The sequence below is a fragment of the Acomys minous genome, assembly GCF_964271855.1.
Source record: "Acomys minous genome assembly, chromosome: 6".
Lineage (NCBI taxonomy): Eukaryota > Metazoa > Chordata > Mammalia > Rodentia > Muridae > Acomys > Acomys minous.
In genome coordinates this window covers 76,276,650-76,301,175 of record NC_140487.1, presented here as the reverse complement: position 1 = coordinate 76,301,175, position 24,526 = coordinate 76,276,650, and the positions used below count along the sequence as shown (strand labels likewise).

The 24,526-nt window shown below is 45.0% G+C and overlaps 1 protein-coding gene across 1 annotated transcript in view; it reads left to right on the top strand.

Moving 5' to 3' along the window:
• The window catches only part of LOC311600098 (G protein pathway suppressor 2-like), a 55,310-nt gene that overhangs the window by 3,187 nt on the left and 27,597 nt on the right, over window positions 1-24,526 (top strand). The window lies entirely within an intron of this gene.

Below are 24,526 nucleotides of genomic sequence, written 5' to 3'. Positions count from 1 at the left end.
CATTTTTATCATAGGCATCTATGTTACAGCTTAAGGGTTTATTAGTTTTGCTTTGTTATTTTTAGCTTTTTAAGTTAACATATAAAGGCATGCATTTGTTTATGGAGTATTCGTGTTTTTGTGCTGTCCGGATCCATCTCTGTCCGCTAGCTGCCTTTCCTTACCTCCTCCTCTCTGGTCCTCTGTGTCTCACACCTTCTGCTTTCATGTCATGTGTATTTTATTATTCTCCCCTACTTACGATACCATCCTTTCCTGTTCACATCCCCTAGTTTTCTACTTTTATGACCTACTCCCCCCAACACACACACACACACACACACACACACACACACACACACACACACACACACACATACTGTTTACATATATGAGAAAAACATGCACTGTTTGTCTTTCTGAGTCTGGCTTACTTTGCTTAACACAACGATCTCCAAATTGGACTCATGTTCCTGTAAATCTCACTTCACTGTCCTCTATAACCAAATACAATCCGGCTTTGGCTGTGTCCCACATTCTTTATCCATTCATCTTTTGATGGACGCCTAGGTTGGTCCATTCCTTAGCTGCTGTGAATACAGCAGCAGTAAATATGGATGTGCAAGGATTCCTGTCACCCTGACTAGCAGCTCTATTTTGAGATGAGGACACTTTCACACTGACCTCAGTGGTGGCTACCTCACTTTACACTTGGTGGTGGTTTGAATAAATATGGCCCGCACAGACTCAAGTATGTAAATGCGTGGCCCGTAGGAGAGTAGCACTGTTAGGAGGTGTGGCCTTATTGGAGGAAGTGTGTCACTTTGGGGGCGGGCTTTGAGGTCTCCTATATCCTCAAGCTCTGCCCACTGTGGTTGTCAGTCTCTTCCTGCTGCCTGTGGATCAAGATGTAGAACTCTCAGCTCCTTCTCCAGCACCACACCTGCATGCTGCCATGCTTCCCAACACGGTGATAATGGACTAAGCCTCTGAACTGTAAGCCAGCCCCAGTGAAGTGTTTTCCTTTATAAGAGTTGCCCTGGTCATGGTGTCTCTTCACAGCAATAAAAACCTAAGGCACGCTCCCTCCCGCAGCGTGCAAGGATCCCTCTCTCTCCACATCCTTACCAGCATTTGTTTTCTGCACGATGCTATGCTAATTTGCACATGACAGAGTCTCAAAGGTGTTCTAATTAGAAATCCCTTGATGACTAAGGATATTGAATACTTTTCAAGTTTTTATTGGCTGTGTTTCTTTGTTTGACAACTGTTTATTTAATTCATCAGCTTTTTGTTTTGTTTTGTTTTGGATTTTTGTTTTGGTTTTTTGAGACAGTGTTTCTCTGCGTAGCCTTGGCTGTCCTGGGCTCACTTTGTAGATAAGGCTGGCCTCGAACTCACAGAGATGCGCCTGCTTCTTCCTCCCTGAGTGCTGGGGTTACAAGCGTGTGCCACTGTGCCTGGCACATCAGCCTATTTATTGCATGGATAATTTGTTTACATTTTGGTGTTTGGCTTTTGCTGTTTTTTGTGTATCCTAAATATTACTGTCCTCTCAGATGAAGAATTGGCAACGTTTTGTCCTGTTTGGGAGGCCGCCTCTTTAATCTGAATTTAGTTTCCTTTGCTGAGAATAAGCTTTTTAATTCCATCTTATCCCACTTTTTGTCCCTGACACATTTTACCTCCCCTTCCCTCCGTTTCAAACGTTCAGTCCATGCACGCAGGCCTTTGGCCCGTCTTGGGCTTGCTTTCATCTAGGTTGGGAGCCGTGGCTCTGGTTTCGCTGTTCTGTAGGCGGACATCCACTCTGCCAGCGCCGTCCATCGAGAGGGTCCCTGCTCACGTGTGGTTTTCAGCCCTTGCTGAAAGTCGGGTGCCTGTAGCTTAATGTGTTTATTTCTAGGCCCTCTATTTTTTTCAGCATCTTAAATTTCTCTTTCTTTGTTGTTACTAGTGTGTGGGTGTGTGCACGTGTGCACACGCACATGTGCATCATGTGTTGTATGAGTTGGGGTGCACATGCACCAACCGTGGGCATATGACTTATGGAAGTCAGTTCTCTGGTTCCAACATGGGGACTCGGGTCACACTTGGGTCATCAGGCACTGTCCCCTGCTAGTAGGACACATTTTAAGTATATGGTGCCTTTCATTGTCTCTTTGGACTGATTTTGCTTTGGAATCTACTTTTTCAGATGTGGGAATAACTGTGCCAGCTGGCTTTCAGCTTCCAGTCACTTGATAGACTGGTGTCCCTCTTTTGACTCTCAGACAGCTGGTGTCTTACCAGCGAGGTGTGTTTCTTGGAGACAGCACATAGCCGGATCCAGTTTTTTAAAAATCCAGTTAGTCAATCTTCATGTCTTTATTGAGATGTTGAGGCAATTTACGTTTAGAGTTATTATTGAGAGATGATTATTAAACTGAAATTTTACCAGTCATTTCTATGGTTGGTTGGGTTATTATGTATCTCCCCTCCTCTATTAGTCTTTTTATTTTAATTAAATTTTTTCTCTTATAACATATTCTGACATGCTTTTCTCATCCCCCATCTCCTCCCAGATCCCTCCCATCCAACTCCATACCTTTTCTCTCTAAAACAACGACAACAACAGAATCAACACACATACACACACCAAATCACAAAAACGGAAACCAAAATATACAAGCAAAAGACCAACAAGAAAAAAAAAGTGCCCAAACAAAGTAACATGAGACAGAAAGTTTATGAAAATATGACTGATGAAGACGAAACAGGAAGTGGAGACAGAAAGTTTATGAAAATATGACTGATGAAGACGAAACAGGAAGTGGTGGGCTACTCCTGCACCACTGTGCTATTATTGCACCAGTGTATCTTGCAGGCAGGGTACTGTTGTAGGTCGCAGAATTTGTAGCTGGGTGATACTGATGATGATTTTTCAAGACAAGGTTTCTCTGTGTATAGATTAACGTTAGCCAGTAGAGGTGAAGCTTTTAGTTGGGTACCTATAGCACCTTTTAAAATGCTGTTTTATTTGTGTTTTTTATGTCTCTACCTCCCTATCAACTCCCCAACACTAGGTAGGAGAGAAAGAATGTTAGAAGGGACAGGGGATGTAGACTTCTATATATTTCATGCCTGCTGATTAGTGTTGCTGGGTTCCTTGGGGCAATGCCAATCCCATTCATCAGGATATCCAACAATTTAGCAAGCCAGTGAACAGCAAATGTGGCAGCAGGGTGAGCCAGCAGCAGCCCTCTTCCTCCTCTGAGCATCTCAAAACATTTTCTTAAAACATCCTCTCGAAGCATTTTTTTCCCTCTCTCCAGGCTCTCCTATTTACACTCTTCCAGAGTCCTCAGTTATACCATCTCCCTGGCAAAGACCACTCCCCACATGAAGTGATTATAGTTAATAGCTGTGGACAAACTAAAGTGGCCCCATCCTTGGCATTAAAACAAAAACATGTAACTGAGTTTTTAAAGAAGCCAAAACTTCCACTACAGGAACTAGTTTGATTTCTCCAATTTTGCGGGGGTGGTGGTGGTTTGAGACAGGGTTTCTCTATGTAGCCCTGGCTATGCTAGACACACTTTGTAGACCAGTTGCTCTTGAACTTACAGAGATCTACCTGCCTCTGCCTCCCAAGTGCTGGGATTAAAGGCGTGCATCACCACACCCAGCCAATTTCTCCATGTTTGACCACGTAAGTGATATCTTCAGCAATAGGCCCTTAACATCACATTGTGGAGAACAACAAATACAGTCTGTAATTATCATATGGAGGTTATCAGGCTTTGTGGCAAGTGTCCCTACCTGCTAAGACATCGTTTGGTCTTATAATTGATTTTATATGTTGACCTTACATTCTGTTCTAGGAGATGATCTTTGTTTTCTTATTTTGACTTTCAATTTTTCTCTTCCTTCCTTCTTTCTTTCTCTCATGGATTACTTGGTGTGGTAGTTGATCATAATAATCAACCTGATTGTTCCACCCTTAAGGTATGTGTGAGAGCATTTCCACAGAGGACTCGGGGAACGCCCACCCTGCGCATAGGTAGCACATTCTGTAAGCTAGGCGATGCACAGCCAGCTGGCAGCAGGCACTCTGCTTCCCCGCTTCCTTGCCACAGCAAGGTGAGCTGCTTTGTCCCACCATGCCCTTCCCCACCTCTGAAGTGAGGAGACAGAATAAGCCCCCTCCTTCCTAAGTCCTTTTCCTTCCGGGATTTGGCCAGCTCACAGTGCCTTGGTGGTGGTGGGGGTTCTTTGCAAACCATGTTGTCGTCTGTACATAGAGGTGGGTTTATACCCTCCTTCCAAACCACATTTGTTTTTCTCTCCTTTATGGATTTATTGTATTAACCAGGAATTCCAGTACTGCGCTGAATACCAATGGTAAGATGACCACCCTTGGCTTAGAGAAGAGGCATCCAGTCTTCTACCAGCCAGCCAGTGCTACCTGCAGGTGTCTACTCACATCCGTTACCAACTGATGGATTTCTCTGTGTTTCTAGCTTTCTGAGAATCTTGTGACTTCTGGGTGTTGAATTTTGTCACATACTTTTTGTGCTTTGATTCATATGTGTGGTGGTTTAGAGGAACGGCCATCATAGGCTCATATGTTGGAATGTTTGCGTTCTCTCTCTCTCTCTCTCTCTCTCTCTCTCTCTCTCTCTCTCTCTCTCTCTCTCTCTCTCTGCCTGTAGATCACGATGTCCGTCCAGCACCATACCTGTCTGTATCTCACAGTGACAATTGAGGACTTGCTTTCTAAAACTGTCCCTAGCTAAATGCTTTCTTTTACAACGGTTGCCTTGGTCATGGTGCCCCCTCACAGCAACAGAACAGTAACAAAGGCAGTACAACTGTGTGGTTTGCCTAACCTGTGGCTATGGTGGATGACACTGACTCCCGCTCACCTATGGAAGTCTGCTTCTGCCTGTGTCCTGCCACGTGGTTTCTTCCTGTTTATGAATACTTGCTGGGAAATGTGCCCTCATGTTCATGAGGCTGGTTAGTGTTCCTTCCTCGTGTGTTTTAACAGTATGAGGAATCTGGTCTCACATTTTCTGTTTACTGGATAGAACCAGCATGATATCTTCCTGTTTTAAATGTTGGTGGGATTTTATGGTTGTGGCTTCCTGCATTCCTGGGGGGACGCAATCTCACAGCAAATTCCCTAATCCTCTGGCTCTTACATGCTTTCTATCCCTTCTTCTGCAATGAGCCTGAGCCTTAGGTGCAGGAGTTGTGCTGTGGGTGTATCAGTTGGGACCAGGTCCCACAACTCTGCATTTTGACTGTGGTTTTCTGCATCCGCTGCAGAGAGATAGCTCCCTGGTGAGGGGGCGAGAGCTACACTTATCTGAGTACAAGGACAAATATTTAGAATGCAGTCATGGGGAGTGTGCTGGTTTAGTAAAGTGGTGGTTGGGGGCTCTTCTACAAGGGTCATAGTGAACATTCCTGAAATATTTAGTAGGCATTCTTATCTTCGGCTTCACCCACCCGCTTCCCTCACTTGGTCCTCTGCATTCTGTTTTTGAACTCACCCACTGAGTGACTTATTGCATTTTCTTGTCCTAAAATTTCTAATTAATTCTCCCTTGTATATTCTATTAAGCTCCTGCCTTCCTTTCTTTTATGGATACATTTTTTTAGCCCTTTTAAATGTGATCATCACTATGTGATCATAACTATGAGACCATAATTACTCATTGGTTTATTTGTTTGTTTGTTTGTTTGTGTGGAGCAGAGGCTTAGTTTCATTTATTAAAACTTTTTAGTTTTAAGACAGGGTTTTTATGATGTAGCATTGGCTGTCCTGGACTTGCTGTGTAGACCAGGCTGGCCTCAAACTCGCAGAGCTCCTCCTGCCTCTGCCTCCTGGGTGCTGGGATTAAAGGTGTGCGCCAGCATACCTAGCTACCTTTGTTTTATATGTAAACGTTTTTATTGAGAGGCCTAACCTTTCTGTCTACTTTATAGTGATTAATCAATTGTTCTGATATGCATTGCTTCACTTCCTATTCGGTTCCTTTGACCAACTTGCTGATTCAGGTGAGGAATCCACTCTCCCTTGCTGCAGTAGCTTTATAATACGTCTCCGTGCCTGGCAGAGCGCATCCTCGTCCTCTGTTCTGATGCAAGAGGGCTCCTGCGACACCTTGTTCTCTGCTTTCTTCTTCCATATAAGCTCTATGGACTCTATTAGAGGGAGAATTAGTTTCATAAAATAGAATTTTCAAAGATATTTGAAATTTTCAAGATTTTTTTTTATTTCTTTAACTGTCTAAATTTTGAAATACTTACAGATTCATCATAAGAAGCTACATAAACAGAACAGAATACCCTTTAGTTAACTTCTCCTACCGGCAGTAGTCTATGTACTTTTGGCTAAGTGTCAAGACTAGACCGCTGGCCGGGCGGTGGTGGCTCACGCCTTTAATCCCAGCACTCGGGAGGCAGAGACAGGTGGATCACTGCGAGTTCGAGGCCAGCCTGGTCTACAAAGTGAGTCCAGGACAGCCAAGGCTACACAGAGAAACCCTGTCTCGAAAAACCAAAAAAAAAAAAAAAAAAGACTAGACCGCTGCCATTGGTACAACCCACAGACTTAGATTGTACCAGGTTGCTTGTAGTCATGGTGTGCATCTGTGTAATTGCAGCACATGTGTAGACCTTCCACACCACACCCTCATCACACAACCATTATCTCCACAATCAGCATGGAGAGCTGTTCATCTCAAAAGCTTCCTGGCATTACTCCGCTTAATGATAGAGATCCTGTTCTTTGCTTTCTGATAAAAATGTTAATTTTTATCTCTAACTCAGTAAATAATTATGGAGATTATAGAAGAATGTTAATTCAGAATATGGCTAGTCTGGCAAGAGACCACACCCAAAGACCTTCTAGGTCTGTGTGATCTGGCTGGAAGATAAACATGCCTTTAATTGAGGAGACAGAGGCAAACAGATCTGAGCTCAAGGCCAGCCTGGTACAGAGCAAGTATCAGGTAAAGAAAAGCTTAGATCCAGACATGGTGGTACATGCCTTTAATCCCAAATGAAGGTAAAGTTAGTTTTCAGAAGGAAGCACCCATGTTTAAAAATGGTGCCTAATTGAGTGGCAGAAAAGATGACAAATCAGAGAAGATTTGACATAATAGGATACGCCCAACTCTCATGAGAAGAGAGAGGAAAGGGAAGCTATTTAAGAGGCAGGATTTCAGAGAGAGAGGAGGCAGTTTTACCAGAGAGGTGTGCTGCAGAGAAAGAACTCAGGTGAAGACAGAACGAGCCAGAAAATGAGAAGAAGCCAGAAGATTAGAGCAGATTGCTGAGTTAGTTTGAGGGCAAGCAGAGCGATTCTGGCCTAAGAGAGAAGCCAGATTACATAAATCAGCTGAGAGAGGAGTTTGAGCCAGAACAGAGCTTAGAAAGATCAAGAAAGGGTGAGCTCATTAAGCAGTAAGTCTCAGAGGCTGAAAACATTCTAGGCCTACGTTAGATTGTTTGAGGCTAGAAGCTTCCAGGACTAGGCCTAGGACAGCAGAAGCCTCCCAGACAACAATTGAGCCAGGAGAACAAAAGTTATTTTACAGGAGATTAACCCATTTATCAGAACAGCCAATCCTGTTTAAGTTATGAAAAGAACTTCATAGTATAGATATGCTCAAGATATTTACTAATTCTATGGCTAATGGAATTTCACATTATTTTCCAGGGATTGGATCCACACAGCTGGTAAAGGCACTTACTGCTCATGACGCAAGCCTAGTTTGAGCTCTGGTATCAACATTATATCAGGAAGAGAGGACTGACTCCACAAATTTGTTCCTTCACCCTACAAATGCTATATAAACCCCCACCACACACAATAATAATGGCAAACAAAAATTTAAACTTTATAATTATTTCCAGAGTTTCACTGTTGTAGACTCTACTACAGTGAACACCCTGACACAGGGCTCCTTGGGCACATGTGCAGGTGTTTCTCTGCAATAGAAGTTGAGCTGAGGGGAGAAATCACATCACATTTTAGTAGACAGGACCAGGTTGTCTTTCCATGTGGCAGTTAGAAAACATTAGTGACAACAAATAGCAGGCATGCAGACTGGATGGAGAGCACATCCTTTTACATAGGATTCTCAAGATGGATTTCATTGGCCAGTTGGGATTTGAGAAGAGACTCAAGAAGAGGAGGTAACACACAGCTTCTGGGGGCAGACAATCCAGATGGGAGGACCAGTGGGCACAAAGGCTCCAAGGTGGCAACCTGGTTGTCTGGGGACAGGTGAAGGCCACATTTAGTATGACAGAACAAACACGTGGTTGGGAGGTAGAGAGGAAAGATGCAAATTGTGAAGGGCCTTAATGGCCAGGGTAAGGACTTTGGCTTTTATGTTGAGTGAAAGGGGCATTATGGCAAAATTCTCAGGAGCAATGTGATTTGACCTCTTTGTGAAAAAGAGAAGAAATCATCCGTGGGCCATGCTGCCATTGGGCGCCATATTGATGAGAATGTGCTGTCCTGCCATCTGTGGCCACAGTGATGTCTGTGTCTGTGCTGCTGCCAAGGGCTAGGTCTGGATCCGAGGTCCTACTGCAGTCAGGGTCTGTGTCCACAGCCTGTGTTGCCACTGAATGTCTGTGGTCTGTGCTGCAGCCTGAAGCCGTGTTGATTTCCATGGACCATGCTGCCTCAGGGGCCACACTGATGTGAGTCAGCCTGTGCTCCTTAGCCTGGATCTTGCTATGTAGATCAGATTGGTCTTGAACTTGTGTTCTTCCTGCCTAAGCTTTGGAATGCTAAAGTGCCTGCTAAGTGGCATGTGCCAGTATCCACAATTGGTATTTAAAAAACAAACAAACAAACAAACCCTTTTTATTGATTCTTTGTGAGTTTCACACCAGGCACTCTAGTCCCATTCCTCTACCCATCCCCTTATATCTGCCCTCTGCCCTTTCAACCTTACACACGCACACACACACACACACACACACACCATAGAAAACATCTCATTGTGGATGCTGTAGTGTATCATAGTGGGCCCACCTCTGTCCACACATCTTCTCTTACAAACCTAAGTCTCAGGATTATTGCAGAAGAAGGGATGGGAAGACTGTAAGAGACAGAAGGTTGGGGAATTTGCTGTGGCCCCTAGGAACATAGGAAGCTACAACCATAAAATCTCACCAACATTAAAAGGAAAAAAATTTATCACACTGGTTCTATCGAGTAAACTGAAAACGTGAGGCCAGTTTCCCCATACCATCAAACACAACAGGAAGGAACACTAACAAGCCTCATGACACGAGGGCACATTTCCCAGCAAGTATTAGTAAATGAGAAAAAAGCACGCAGAAGGACTTGACTTCCATAGGCGAAAGGGAGTCAGCCACAGGTTAAGCAAACCACACAGTTATATTGTCTTTGTTACTGTTCTATTGCTGTGAGGGGACACTATGACCAAGGCAACCCTTCAGAAGGCATCTGCACACTTTGTAGGGATTGGAACATTGTCCCAAGTAAAGCAAAGTGTAAGACAAATGAAGATTAGAAAGGAAGAGTAAAGCCTTCTGGGGCAGATCTAGCCATAAACCTCTGGGGAGTAAATCTACCACAACAGTGGGAAGCTCAGTGTAATATGCCTTCAATCTCCAACAACAAATACCTATTTTAACTGGCACCGTACGTTGGCAGCATATGTTATACGGCTTGATCGTTTCTGTGTTTAAATGGGTGAGAAGCCCTGCTTGATGGCATGGGGAGGGATGGAATGTGAGTGCTAAGTGTCCAGTCAATGTGTGGATTCACAAAGATCTAATTGTGCCTTGATAATCAGGAAGGGAAAATAAAATTATTTGAAAGACACTGAATCATAGAAGAAAACAAACAAACAAACAAACAAACAAAAACCCTGCTGAAATAGATCAACCTGTATACGTTGACGATGTTTAAACATCAGAATGGAAGACATGAAATGTGTTACATTGGGGAAGAGGTTTTGCCTATATTTACAGTGGTGATGAAAGACTGTGGGTTCCATCAAAATTTATAAAGATCCAGTCTGAATGAAAGAAGCTTCCACATAAAAGGTGTGACTCAAGGAAGGAAAAGACACAGAAAGACAGAAATGCACGAGACGCAGAAAATTGGTCCCCCTTGCATAGGAACAGCTCAACAAACCAGCTAATGAAGAGCAGATCATCCATCAGACTGGCACACTGAAAACCTTGATGCTGAAAAGGACATTTGCTGAAGGACAGATGATCAGGACTGCAGGTATGGAGGACTATCACATCAACAGATCTTCATAAGGACTGTTAAATTTGTGGGATTGATAATCATTTCTGTTGTAATAGTTAAACTATTTAGCTTCAACAGAAAGGGGGAAATGTAGGCGAATTTTAATCCAGCAACATGGCTGCTCTGATCATATCCAAAGACCTTCTAGGTCTGTGTGATCTGGCTGGACTATAGACATACCCTAAGTACACACCTTTAATCCCAAACAGTGACATCTAATTGAGGGACAAAGTGATAAATCAAAAAGATTTGGCAGGATAGGACACACCCAACTCTCATGAAGAGGAAAGAGAAACTACTTGAAAGAGCAGCACAGAGATGAGAAGAAGAGGCAGTTTTACCTGAAGAGTTTTACTGAGACAGGTTGAAGAGAGAACAAGACACAGGTGAAGACAGAATGAGCCAGAGAGTAAGGAGGAGCCAGAAGACTAGAGCAGATTGCTAGAGTTAGTTTGAGGCCAAGCAGAGCAATTCCATCAGAAGTTGAGAGAAGCCAGTTGGAGTCAGTCAGCTTAAAGAGTTTGAGCCAGAACAGCTAAGTTGAACCAGCCAGCCAGACTTCAGAAAGATGTAGAAAGAGTGGGCTTATTCAGCAGTAACTCTCAGAGTCTTACTTTCTAGGCCTAGAGTAGATTGTATGGAGACTAGAAGCTTCCAGGACTAGGCCTAGGTTAGCAGACAGAAGCAGTAAGCCTCCAAGATGACAATTACATCAGGCAAATATAAGATACGTTTACAGTTCTCCCTTATCCACACCACGAGGGAAAGTTCTCTAGCACTGCTTGGGATATGCCATCTACTGCTGTCATGGGCAGGAGGAAGGGTCAGCTCTCCTGCTTTCATGACCTCAGCATGGCTCACCTGCACCCACACCTCCAGAGTCAGTTCCACTGTGCTGCCAAGTCAAGGCATGAGGCCCACACTCCCAAGTAATGCAGCAGGTGAGGGGCTGGGGGACAGCTCTCCTGCTCTCACACCCTCAGGGATGGTTCACCAGGCCTTCATCATCAGGGTCAGCCCCCCTGTGTTGCCCAGGAGAGGTGCAAGGCACACTCTCCTGAGTGCTTCAGCCAGTGAGAGGCAGGGCCATCTCTCCCACTATCATGTCTTTGGAACAGCTCTCCTGACTACTTTGCGTGGCAAGGGGTGGGGAGGGCGGAGTGGTAGAATTATTGCAGAATATCTGATGCTATTGCAAACCCCAGGATTGTGAACTATAAAAACCTGTTTGGTGTGGCTTAGCCCTAGCATACACCTTTAATCCAAGAGCTTTCTATACACATGACTTAATAAAGTTAATACTAGGTTAAGAGGCAGAACAAGAAACCAGTTGACAGGGATCAAGTAAAAAGGAGAGTCTTTGAGAGAAGAGCCTTTAAGACAGTGTGGAGAAGGAGGAGCTCTTTGGCTTTTATCTTTTGGCTTTTACTTCCTGGGATGTTGGGTAAGCTTACAAGCTTTTATGTTTAGCTTTTGGGTTTTAGCTTTTTCCTTCAGGACATGAGCTGAGTAGAAAGGTTATCTAGGTGCTTTCTCTGCCTCTATGAGCTAGCAAAATTTTGCCCCCATCATCTGGCTCTTTATTAGTAAAATTGAACACTCTGGATTTTGTTTTTTATAATAACAGGATATCACTCCCTCGCCCTCTCCACCTCCAGGTGAGTGGCACAAGCAGCTCTCCCAGGCCCATGGGGCAAGCTCACCCGCACTCCCAATTGGTACTTTTAAAAACAAAATTGTTTATTTATTTGTGTGTATGTGTCTATCTATCTGTGGGCACCCTTGTGCCATGGTTTGTGTGTCAGAAGGATACACTTGGGGGAAGTTGGTTTTCTCTTGTCTCCATGTGGGTCCTGGAGATTGAACCCAGATGGTCAGAGCTGGTGGCAAGTGTCAACACTCACTGAACGATTTTGTTGGCTCCAAAGTTGAGTATTTCCATCTCAAATTAGTTGCAGGGATAGACAGAGGAGTCTCCCTTTGTGCCAATTGCAGTGAGAATCAGTATGAGTGAAAGTTAAAGCTGATTACTTATTTGGACACAAAGGAAACCATTAGGGGCAGGGGAGGTAGCTCAGTTGGTAAGTTGTTGTTATGTAAGCACAAAGACCTGATTTTAAGCCACAGAACCCATATAAAAAGTTGTGTTTGTTGGCACAAGTTTCTAACCGCAGCACCAGAAAGACAGAAATAAAGGACCCTTGGGGCTTTCTGAACAAGTAATCTGTCTTAGAGTTTCTACTGATGTGAAGAGACACCATGACCATGGCAACTCTTATAAAGGAAAAGCATTTAACCGGGTCTGGCTTGCAGTTTCAGAGGTTCAGTCCATTATGGTCACGCCAGGAAGCATGGCAGCCTGCAGGTAGACACGGTGTTGGTGAAGGAGCTGAGAGTTATACATTGTGATGGGCAGGCAGCAGAAGGAACGCCACACTGAGCATAGCTTGAGCATAGGAGACCTCAAAGCCCACCCCAGCAGTGACAAACCTCTGCCCACAAAGCCGCATCTACTCCAAGAAGGCTACATCTTCCAATAATGCCACTCTCCATGCGCCAAGGATTACAGCCCATGGCGGGGAGTGGGGGTAGGGGTGGGGGGAGGGCGGCAGGGGGAGAAGCCACACCTATTCAAACCACCACATTCCACTCCCTGGCCACCATAGGCTTGTAGCCATGACATAATGCAGAAATGCATTAGTCAAACTTCAAAAGTCTCCATAGTCTATCACAGTCTCAACCTTGTTTAAAAGTTCAAACTCTCTTCTGAGATCCATGCATTCTCTTAACTGTAATCTGCTGTACAGTCAAAATGAAAAAGCACATCACATACTCCCAACCTATAGTTACAGAAGATATACATTATCATTCCAAAACATAGGGGAGGGAGCAGAGTGAGGAAATACTGGACTAAAGCAAGACAGAAAGCCAGCAGGCAAACTCCAAACTCTGTATCTCCACATCTGAGGTCATAGCCCTCTCCCGATCTGATCTCCAGCTCCTTTCAGCTTTGCTGACGTCAGCGTACTTCTTTCTCTTGGGCTGGTTCCACTCCCTGTTAGCAGCTCTGCCCGGCAGGCATCGCCGGGCTCTGGCATCTCCAACATCTTGGGGTCTCCAAGGCAGTGCAGGCTTCAACCTCACAGCTTCACATAATGGCCTCTCTAGGCTTCCATGCAGGGACACCCCTGGCACACACCTGGCCTCAACTGCTTTTCTCACTGTGGAGGGGGATTCTATGACTCCTTTGTTCTATTCTCGACTCTAAAGCTAAAGCCACGTTGGCTGGAGCTGCCAAGTTCTGCTGTTGTCTGGGGTTGGAACATGGCCCCCTACTCCTGTTACATCTTCGCCAGCTTTCTGTTTTTAATGATTTCCTTTACTGCCTAAGCTTGGCTGTCTAGGAACTTGCTCTGCAGATTGACCTCGAACTCAGAAACCTGCATGCCTCTGTCTCCTGAGTGCTGCCATTAAGGACTTGTACCACTACACCTGGATCTACACTGTTCTTTAATTCCATTTCATGGGTGGAAGTTCAGCTGAGTACAATCTTGCCCTGAGGTCATCACTCCCTTTATTCCATGTAATATCTTTGATCTGTTAATCTCCTTGAACTCAGGCTTTAGCTCCATTCTTCCTGGTGCCCTTTTTCATTATAGATCTTTCTAAGCATGGCTATTAATAACCTCATGACACAGTCCACACTAGGCTGTTTTGAGATTTCCTTTGCCAATGCTATTAATCCCAAACTCTTCAATTTAGCATCAGGCAAACTCTTTGGACAAGGGCAAAAAAACAGCCCCATTTTTTTCTCTAGGCAAAATACTAAAATTCCTCTCCCCTGAAGCCTCTTGATCCAGGTCCCCACAGTTCAAACCAGCCTCAGCACCACCACCTTCCATGCTGCTACTAGTATGGCCACTGAGCAGCTCTTAAAGCATTCTACAGCTTTCCTAACCCAAAGTCCCAAAGGCCACATCCCTCCAAGCAAAAGCATGGCAGGGGCTATCACAATACCCCACTCCTGGTACCAGCTTCTGTCTTAGTTTGGGTTTCATTGCTGTGAAGAGACACCGTGACCAAGGCAACTATTATAAAGAAAACATTCAATTGGGGCTGGCTTACAGTTTCAGGGATTTAGTCCATTATCAGTGTAGAGGCAGACATGGTGCTGGAGAAGGAGCTAAGAGTTCTACATCTCGATCCACCAGCAGCAGGAGGAGACTGTGCACCACACTGGATATGGCTTGAGCATAGGAGACCTCAAAGCCAGCCTCCGTAGTGACATACTCTTCCTCCAACACCTACTCCGACAAGGGCCACAGCTCTGAATAGTACCACTCCCTCTAGGCCAAGCATTCAAACATATGAGCACTATGGGAGCCATTCATGTTCAAACCACCACATAAGCCCAGCCCAACCAGTGAGCTCCAGGCTAGTGAGAGACCCTGCCTCAAAGAAACGAGGCTGCTGCCTCTGAAATAATAATACCTAAAGCTGACTTGCACCATAATGTACATTGTTGTAGTAAACGGTTGCATGCTCTTCGGTTCCCTGAGAAGCTGGCTCTGAAGACAGGGTTATCCAGTGCCCCATTTCAGACCCAAGCATGTTTGTTTCAGTGTGTCCTCCAAGGCTGGGGATAGGCTGCTCCCTGCCCCAACTCTGTGGCAGGGAGGGAAGAAAACATCAAAATGGCCTAAGAGTAAAAGCACTGTGTTCTTGAATACACTCAGAAGGCAGACCTTTTCGAACAGAGCTTACTATTATTTACCCTGTGGTGTAAAAGCTCTTGTAGTAGGAACAGGAAGCCCAAAGTTGCTTATTCCCAGAGAGAAAGCTCACCTGGGGACTTCAGTTGACCGACTGCCTCAACTTCCCCGTTCAGTTTCTGCTGGGTGTCATGAGTGCCTGACTTGATGATGTCATCCCTATCTGTTGCTGTCTGTTCTTGTACTTAAAAGCTTCACCCACAGGAACACTCTGCTCTGCCTTGGGTTCTGTTAGGAACCCCAGATGGGTTGCTATAAAGGTGCCTCCTCAATCAATTTCTGCTGGGTGTTTTGAGCCTTAAATTGATGATGTTTTGTTATTTACCTGTCTCTTGCTATTTATTCTTTTACTTTGATTCGCTATGTAACTTAATAGCCACACTCATTCAAAACTAAAAGTATGGCTATCATGAATCGTCCTTCCAACTGTATAGAGCATGCATACACATGTCCACATGCATGCGTGCACAAAGATATGAAACAATATTACAAGGTGCAAATAGGAGAGTAGTCAACAAAGAGAGAACAGACTCTGAGGAGGGCTCAGAGCAGCAGCTGGCTGGCCTACGTTCAAGGACAGACAGGTTTGTTTTGGTTTAGCTTTACTCTGTTTTTCTAAGTGCTGGATAGAAATCTATGCCCTCATGCCTAGTGAATCTTGAGAACCTGGTGTCTGTCCCATGTCCCATGATCAGTCCCTTTGTTTGGAACTCTAAGAAATCATATCCCTTTAATTTCATGTGTTGTCCCTCTTGTGTGTCACTTGTTATCCTGGCCCACATAAAGAGGCTCAGTATCCCAGTCAGGGGAAGGAAGCCAGCTAAGGGCTTTTGCCCACATGGTCCACTCTACACATGTTATTAACTTCTCTTTAGGGATAAGTGCTTAGTGCCTTGCCCAGACTCAAACTCTGAGGCCACAGCAGCAACAGTACCTGGTGGTTGGTCCATGTGCTGGTGATGTGTGTGCCTATTCCTGTTTGCTCACAGGCTGTGATGTCCAGCCCAGACCATGGTTTCCTGTGACAATGTACCAGGTAGGATGAGGAAAAAGAAACCTTCCTTAGGTCTTATATTGCTGTTTTGAGAGTGTTCTGTTGTTTTGCTTTTCCATTTGACATTCCTATTTGCCAAATGCGCTTTCCTTTTAACTCTGTGTTGTTCTTTTCGATGGGATCTTATTTTCATTTTATGGATTGTGTGCCCCTTAACTCTTTCTGCCTGTCCTCCATGTCAGTGGCTTCCTCTGAGGACATTTACCCTCCCAATTCAGGCACATCCTCCATCTTCAGGACCTTCCTCTAAGTGACACTTGTCTGACTGTCCATGCCAGTAGCTTCTTTTCTTTTTAAAGTTTTCACACAAAATAGTGGGTTTATCCCCCAACGGTGTGCACTTATGGGAGAAGACAGGCAATGCTTTTCCTTATGAATCTCAGGTCAGAAGTTTCTGCTAGAATGTGCAAGTCCTTAGCATCCACGCTGACATCCGAAGACGTCAGGGTGAGTTCTTTCTCCTTGAAGTGCACTGTCCTTCTGCCACACGGCGACAGTGTGCCTGAACCCTTTGGAATTGTCTCAGGGCAGACACTATAACAAAGTGAAGCTATGGCCCTGTTTTGGGGGTGACATGGGGGAACCCCAGCCCATCTTGTACCTTTATACTCTACTCTCCTCCTAGGTCAGGCACTGTGTTCTCAGTAACATTTTGTGAGATATGGAGGGAGAGAAAGATTAAGGAAAAGATGTGAGTTAATGCTCTGTCACCAATGCACCAGCACAGACATAAAAGTGATTTTCGCTTGGCTAATTGGTATGCCTTTATCAAGGCTTATTCCAAATTGCAATTCCTCACACCTGGGCTATTTGATTCAGGCAAATTCATTTTGTCTCTCAGAGGCTTGGGAACACAAAGCTTCAATTGCTCCACAACTGAACACATTATTTACAATAAAAATGTAGATGAGTCTATAATCCTTTCATCTTAAAAACAGTGAAAGTTCTGAAATGATTAAGAATCCTAATCTGGCTAGGGAGATTGGGTGAGAGCCATTGATTCAGCTCTAGGAGATGAGACTTTAGGTTTAAAACCCTACTTCCCCTGATAGAAATCGCCTCGTTGGAATAAAAAGAACAAGAAAAGCTTAAGGCAAGGAATTAGCATGTTTACAACTGGTACTAATATATATTTGTTTTACTCTTATTTACTTCATTTACTCTTATTTTCTTTTCCTATTTGTCTTTTATTTCCACTTAAGTGAATTATATTTAGAAAAAATTTAAGTAGTTATAACATAATACGCTAGATTTTAGCAGGATAACAAAAATAGATTAAAGTATCCATACAATTAGTTAGAGAATAGTCCCCTCTTCAGTCTCTGCAACTTATCTGGCTGCGCCAAACCATTTGTGTGGTTTTACTATGAGAAAGGAGAGGCACGCAAGGCGTGGGTGTGTGCGCACAGTCACCATCCCGGGACTTGGGAGACTGAGGCAAAAATATACCAAGTCAAAGGCAAAAGACAAACAAACAAAATCTACAAAAAAAAAAAAAAACACAAAAGGAAAGGAAATAAAGAAATTTGGGGAAAGAAAAGGAGAGAATCCTACTATGGAGCAAAAGAGACTAGAGGAAGAAAATGAATTTTTATCATTAAGAACTCCATTTTTGTGGCCGTGTTTGTCTGTCCCACTTTAACTGTCCACTTCTTTTCCTATCCTTACATGTGACAATTTCTTGACTACACCTCCCAAGAAAAGTGTAACCAATAACATCTAAAAGCAACTTTGAAGAGTTCCATCAAAGAGCTTCAAAGTACAATATTGGGTGGTTGAGTAAGAATGCCCCCAAGAGGGCATCCTACTGGGACTCAGTGTTAAGGGGCTGGCCACTGGGAGTTTGAGAGTAGGCCAGCAAGTATATGGGCAACACAAACTGGACTTGGTGTAGGTTTTTCCTTTCTTCTTTTAATTCTTCTTCTAATTCTTCTTTTTGTTCTTCTTGTTCTTCTTCTTCTTGTTGTTCTTGTTCTTCTTCTCCTTCTTCTTCTTCTTCTTCTTCTTTCTTCTTCTTCTTCTTCTTCTTCTTCTTCTTCTTCTTCTTCTTCTTCTTCTTCTCCTTCTCCTTCTCCTTCTCCTTCTCCTTCTCCTTCTTCTTCTTCTTCTTCTTCTTCTTCTTCTTTGGAGCAGGCACAAGGGTGGGAATATGGACCTGGGAAGAAGAGGAGGTGAGTGTGATCTGGGTGTAGCATAGTGTTCCCAGCTGTGCAGAGCTCCTGTTGTCAAGTTAACACAAAGAGATTTCTCCTTTTAACTTTTACAAACTGCTTGCTGCTTGAGTATGTTAAGATATTATAATTCTTGGACTAAACATGACTATGAAAATGTTGCCTAGAAACTTCATCCTTACCAAGGGACTGCACAGCTCATAAGGATGCTAAATCGTAGTTTGTGACATAAATTTCAGTTTAAAAACCCTGACTTTTCTATTTCAGGCATTGTTTTATTTAGGTAAGGATGGCCATTAGGATGCAAGGTAGAAAGCCTTTGGCGTTCTGCCCGGAACATGCTACAGTTTCAAGTACTAGGAGGGAAATAAATGATGGCCCAGGTTAATTTGGGATCTTGGCTTGTGGCCACAGCTCACTGGCCTCTGGACTGAGAATGCTGGGTGGAGCTAGGCTGTGCTCCTCCCTCGGGCAGCGGCAGAAGGATGGGTGGAGCTAGGCTGTGCTCCTCCCTCGGGCAGTGGCAGGAGGATGGGTGGAGCTAGGCTGTGCTCCTCCCTTGGGCAGTGACAGAAGGATGGGTGGAGCTAGGCTGTGCTCCTCCCTCGGGCAGTGACAGAAGGATGGGTGGAGCTAGGCTGTGCTCCTCCCTCAGGCAGTGACAGAAGGATGGGTGGAGCTAGGCTGTGCTCCTCCCTCAGGCAGTGACAGAAGGATGGGTGGAGCTAGGCTGTGCTCCTCCCTTGGGCAGTGGCAGAAGGATGGGTGGAGCTAGGCTGTGCTCCTCCCTCGGGCAGTGACAGAAGCATAGTATGGGTCAAAGGAAAAGCAAACATCCTAAGAATGATGGAGATGCCTTCATGCACCAGAAGGAGGGACGGAGGCATTTAAGGATAGCAGGGGAGGCAGAGGAAAATCTGCTGAGACTGGCTGGTGCTGAGCTCAGGCTGTGGGCATAAAGTGTGAGGATAAAGTGTCTTCAGAGAGGGTACCACTTTCTGAGATGGACAGAGAGACACTGAAGACCCAGCTGGAGGTGGTGCATCCCTTACCACAGTTCCTAACTGAATACACAAAAGGAAAGCTGCCAGTCTCCGTCCCGCAGAATTCACTGAAACAGTTAAATTCCAGGGAACTGTATGGCAGGAGCCTTGCCCCAGCAAACCCTCAGACAGCAAAAACACCTCATTGCAGCCACTACAGCTGCGGAGTCCAAGGGAGAAGTTGACGGCCCAGTGGGCCTCTGCTTCAGAGCAGGAGAGGAAGGGGAGAGCGGCTTTAGCTTTTGGTGGCTTCGTTGTCATAAGTTCCCTGAGTCTTCAGAACTATGGATGTGTAGTCACTGAAGGCCAAGCATGGAAGAAATCCAAATTTATCTCTCATGGGCTGACCACAGCACCCCACGTGCTGGCCCCATACCTGTAGGTTTTATTGGTCTATATCCATGAAGCCAGGACACGATTCATGCAGCTCGGTTGGTGGTGTGGCTGCTTAGCATGTAGTTTGCCCTGGGCTTGATCCCCAGCATCCTGCTGGGTGCTGCGATTCACACCTGCCATCCCAGCTCACAGGAGCTAGGAGGCAGCAGGACGTTCAAGATGGCTACCCAGCAAATCTGAGGACAACCTGCGGCACATGAGTTCCTGACTCAAAAAACAACGCAGAAATCAACAAATACTTAATGAGAAGGTGACTTTGTGATCATCTCAGCACTCATTAGACATTCCCACAGTGTGCAAACCTAGATCTTGATAAGGTTTAGAAAATTGGATGTTTCTATGAAACTTTCTGTAAATGTCACTAAAAATTCTTTGGTTGCTTTACAGCAAATAAAACCCTCTGGGCAGGGTTTCCGATATATCTAAAATGACTTTAAAGCTATTAGGGAGATCACAAAATGTAATTTAGATATAATTGTGCTACTCAAATCTTTTAATTAAAATATGCTAATGCCTTCTACAAGTAATTCTTCTGGACTATAAGCAATGTTTTTAAAGCTATTTGACTACGTAAATTGTTCTAATGACTTCCCTGATCCAACTTCTAAAAGCCTCCGATAATTCTTGTAATTAATTTGGCTACAGTTACATTGTTAGAGTTGATAAAACGCTAGGACAGTAAATATTTAGTTCAGTAACTTAAAAAACGGAGTTCAACCTTAAAGCTGCCTCTCAGAAAGGGAAATGATGTGCGGTGAGGTGGCTCAGTGGGTAAGGCACGTGCCGCCGCCGAGCCTGAGTCTGATTCCTGGGCCCTACTTAGTGGAAAGAGAGAAATGGCCCTCCTGCGCGCGCGCGCACACCCACCCACCCACACCCACACCTACACACACAGACACACACACAGACACACACACACACACAGACACACACACATACACACACACACACACACACACACACACACACACACACACACAGTAGCTGTATGTTTTCCTCTCCTTCACTCAAAGTAATAGCGCACACCCTTAATCCCAGTACTCGGGAGGCAGAGGCAGGTGGATGGCTGTGAGTTCCAGGCCAGCCTGGTCTACTAAGGGAGTCCTGGACAGCCAGGGCTGTTACACAGAGAAACCCTGTCTCGAAAAACCTAAAAACAAAGAAAAAAAAAAGGTTAAAGAGAGAAACATCATCTTCTGTTAGGTCCTGCTGCAGGCATACTAGCCTAACATCCACGGCACCAGATGACTGATTAAATAATTGGAACGGGCTACTGGCGACGAGGCTATAATATATAAGTGCAGGTTTATTGGAAACAGCAGGAAGGGAAGGGAAGGGAAGGAAGAGCCTGCACCAGTGGTGAGGACAAGGGAAGGATGGAGGGCAGGGAGGTGGGAAAGGACAGAGGCAGTGAACCCAAAATGTCTGGTTTGTAGAGTGAGTCCCTGGGAGAGGGCAGGCCACGCCAGCCATGCCCTGCAGCAGGACCTAACGTCTTCTCCCAAACTTTGAATTCCTGTTTGTGCTATGCTGAGTTTTCACTGCTTCTCAGCTCGCCTATCAATTCAGCCTATTTGCTCTGCTCTAGTCCGGAGCGCAGCACCCTCAGGGGACACTGTCACCTGAGCTGCCTTTCCGAAGGCTCCAGCTGACTTTGTCAAGTGGGAAGAGATGGAGCACAAAGGCGTTACATTGTTAGAACATGTCTTCCCCTCCGTCCATGTCAGGTCCTTCCCATGAAAGCAGTTCCTACTGGGCCACTGCTCCCAGGAACATTTCCCTCCCCACCTCTTTGAAAAAGATAGTGACTTAGTCAGGGTTTCTAATGCTGCAAGCAAACGTTGTGACCAAAAAGCAAGGTGGGGAGCAAAGCGTTTCTTTTACTTACTCTTCCACAGTGAAGGAAGCCAGGACAGGAACTCAAACAGGGTAGGAATCTGGAGGCAGGTGCTGATGCAGAGGCTGTGGAGGGGTGCTGCTTACTGGCTTGCTCAGCCTGCTTTCTTTTTCTTTTAACTTTTTTGATTTTTTAAAAAGGTTTATTTATTTATTATGCAGAGTACTCTGCTTGCATGTGCACCTGCAGGCCAGAAGAGGGCACCAGATCTCATCATAGATGGTTGTGAGCCACCATGTGGTTGTTGGGAATTGAACTCAGGACCTCTGGAGGAGCAGTCAGTGCTCTTCACCTCTGAGCCATCTCTCCAGCCCCTCAACCTGCTTTCTTATAGAACCCAGGGCCACCACTCACAAGGAGCTGGGTCCCCTCCCATCAGTCACTAATGAAACTCTACAGGCTTGCCTGCCGCTTGGTATTACAAAGGCATTTTCTCAGTTGAGACTCCATCCTCTCTGATAATTCTAGCTTGTGTCCCCTTGACAAGACGGTAATGGCTCCACGCTGCTGCTGGTGCCTGGATCTCTGCTCGTTCCCTGGGTGTTCCATTGGTCCTGCCCACAACTGAGTCCTGCCCCAATATCTTTACATTGTGCCTTTCATTTGGGCTTTATGCAAGCTGTAAATGAAACGTCAGGACAGCAGTTGCTCTCTCTGTGCGCATTGCCATCTTCCTCGGTGAGACAGATTGAAAGCCTTGCATGGTGTGAGTGCCCACCAGTCAGATGTGATGATGGTTTACGAGTTGTTCTGGGCCAATAGTAAACCTTTTGACATAATAGAATCTAATCCCAAGATACTGCGGCTTGAATGAAGAGAAGGAAAGTGGTAAGATCTTAGGCGGACACGTGAGTGGTTTCTGAGGCCAGGGCTATGGCCCGCGGCCCGTCGTTGCTTCCGATGTTGCTCCTGCTTGAATTTGTTTATATTGAAATTGACTTTCTTGCTCTCTTTTTTTTTCCTCTGTGATGCAGCGTGTTTGCAACCCTACACCTCAGAATCAGGGAACATCATACAGAAAGGGGTACCCAAAGGTTAGTGTACATCACTGGGGGCTATGTCCACAGCCTGGTTCTGCTGGTCTGGGATGGGACAGCGTGCTCTCTGTAAGGTTGAGGCTGCTGGCCTGGGGACCTCCTTTGAGAGGTGCTGCTGTGAACATCTAGAGCATCCATCAGATGGTCTCTGTTGAGAAACATTTGCTTCCTGCAAATGTGAACCACCTTCTTCAGGACCGTGATCCTTTGAGCCTTTTTGGAGGGGACCACAATATAAAGAATCTTAGGAAGGCAGTCATTAAAATATTCTGGAAACAGATATAAATTCTTATAAAAAAGAGATAATTAATTTGCTTTGCCACTACAAGGGACTAAAAATCTTTGGGTCCATGCACACATGTTTGTGTGCCCCACCCAGCATGCATGTGAAGGTCACAGGACGACTTTGGGGGTCAATTTCTCACCTTCTACCTTGTTTGAGGCAGGATCATTACCATAATGTTCACAGCTGGCCTGTGAGCTCCCATTTTGATGTAGGAGAGCTGGGAAGGAGACGCACGTCACCATGCCCAGCTTTATAGCAATCCTCGGGATCCGAACTCGTGTCCTCAGGCTGGTGACTTCACCCAGTGAGACATCTCCCCAGTCCTACAAAGACTTCATTCCTATTGGTGCCATTTTTTGAATCAGACAGTAGGTCAAGGATGTCACTTTTAATGTTCAAAATTTTTCATATCTCTCTAATAACCCTCTGAGTAGAGCAGGAAATGAAAAAGAAAAAAGAAGAAAAAGAAAAGAAGCCCAGTTACGGCATTAATGGCCATGGGAACCAAGCTCGATCAAGGCAAACCTGAGAGCCCTTTGTTGGTAAGAAGCCCCCATCACAGAACAGTGGGCTCAATTATTGCAGTTATTTTTGTAAATATTCCAGGAAACCTTAAGAAAGACAATGGAGATGAAGAGATAAGTCCTACATTTAAACTAAATCATACATAGTCCATTTCCTCTAAGCCAGCTCGCAGCAGGAGGAGTAGGAAGATGAAAGTCTTGGCATGACCAAGATCACCACCATCTTGGAAAATGGATGGCATTGTTACACCTGGTCATGTGGTACATCTTAGGGTCAGGACATGATTCTTTATGGTGTTCTAGTCATGCTGCCTGAGAAGCAACTAGCTCAATTAGCTTTAAGACTATTACTTTAAACTGCTACCCTCTATTGATTTCAGGACAGCTGTTGGTAAGTGATGGCTGAAGTCTCATATCCTAAAGACAATAATGGCAGCTGTGACTGCAAAGTATGGAAAAACCCCAGTGCTAATGTACCCTTTGTTTTTCCAGGGCAGGGACCTGGTGTTGAGACCCCAGCCCCCCCCCCCCCCCCCCGCGTCCTGTTGCCTGGGGTAACACATTAACCAGCCCTTACTTCCCTATCCAGATAAAGAGTGATCCCTGTCAAGTAGCCTAAGTTATAGAGTCCTGGAGGAGAGGTTACGTATTAGCTAAGCCTGCTTCCACACAATGGAACCTCCTCTGCTCCTTGGAAACTGTTAGACTGTTAGACGTGGGCATCTTACTTCATCTGGTGAGGTTGGAAGGCTCCCTCAGATCTCTGCTGTTCTGATTATGTAATAAATCTCTTGCCCAAAGGGCTTGGGTTTTCTGTCTGTGTCTGTGTGCCTTTGTCTCTTCCTCTCTCTCTCCCTCCCTCCCTCCCTCCCTCCCTCCCTTTCTTCCTCCCTCCCTTTCTTCCTCCTCCTCTTTTTTTTTTAAACTATCAACTGGGGCACTTTTAACTGGAAACCGTGTTCACCCAAATTCTATATTCCATCTCCCACAATTTGAGATAATGAAGATTTTTTTCCTCCCTTAGCTGGCAAGAGCAGGCACTGTGTGCTCACTTCCTGTCAAGCTGT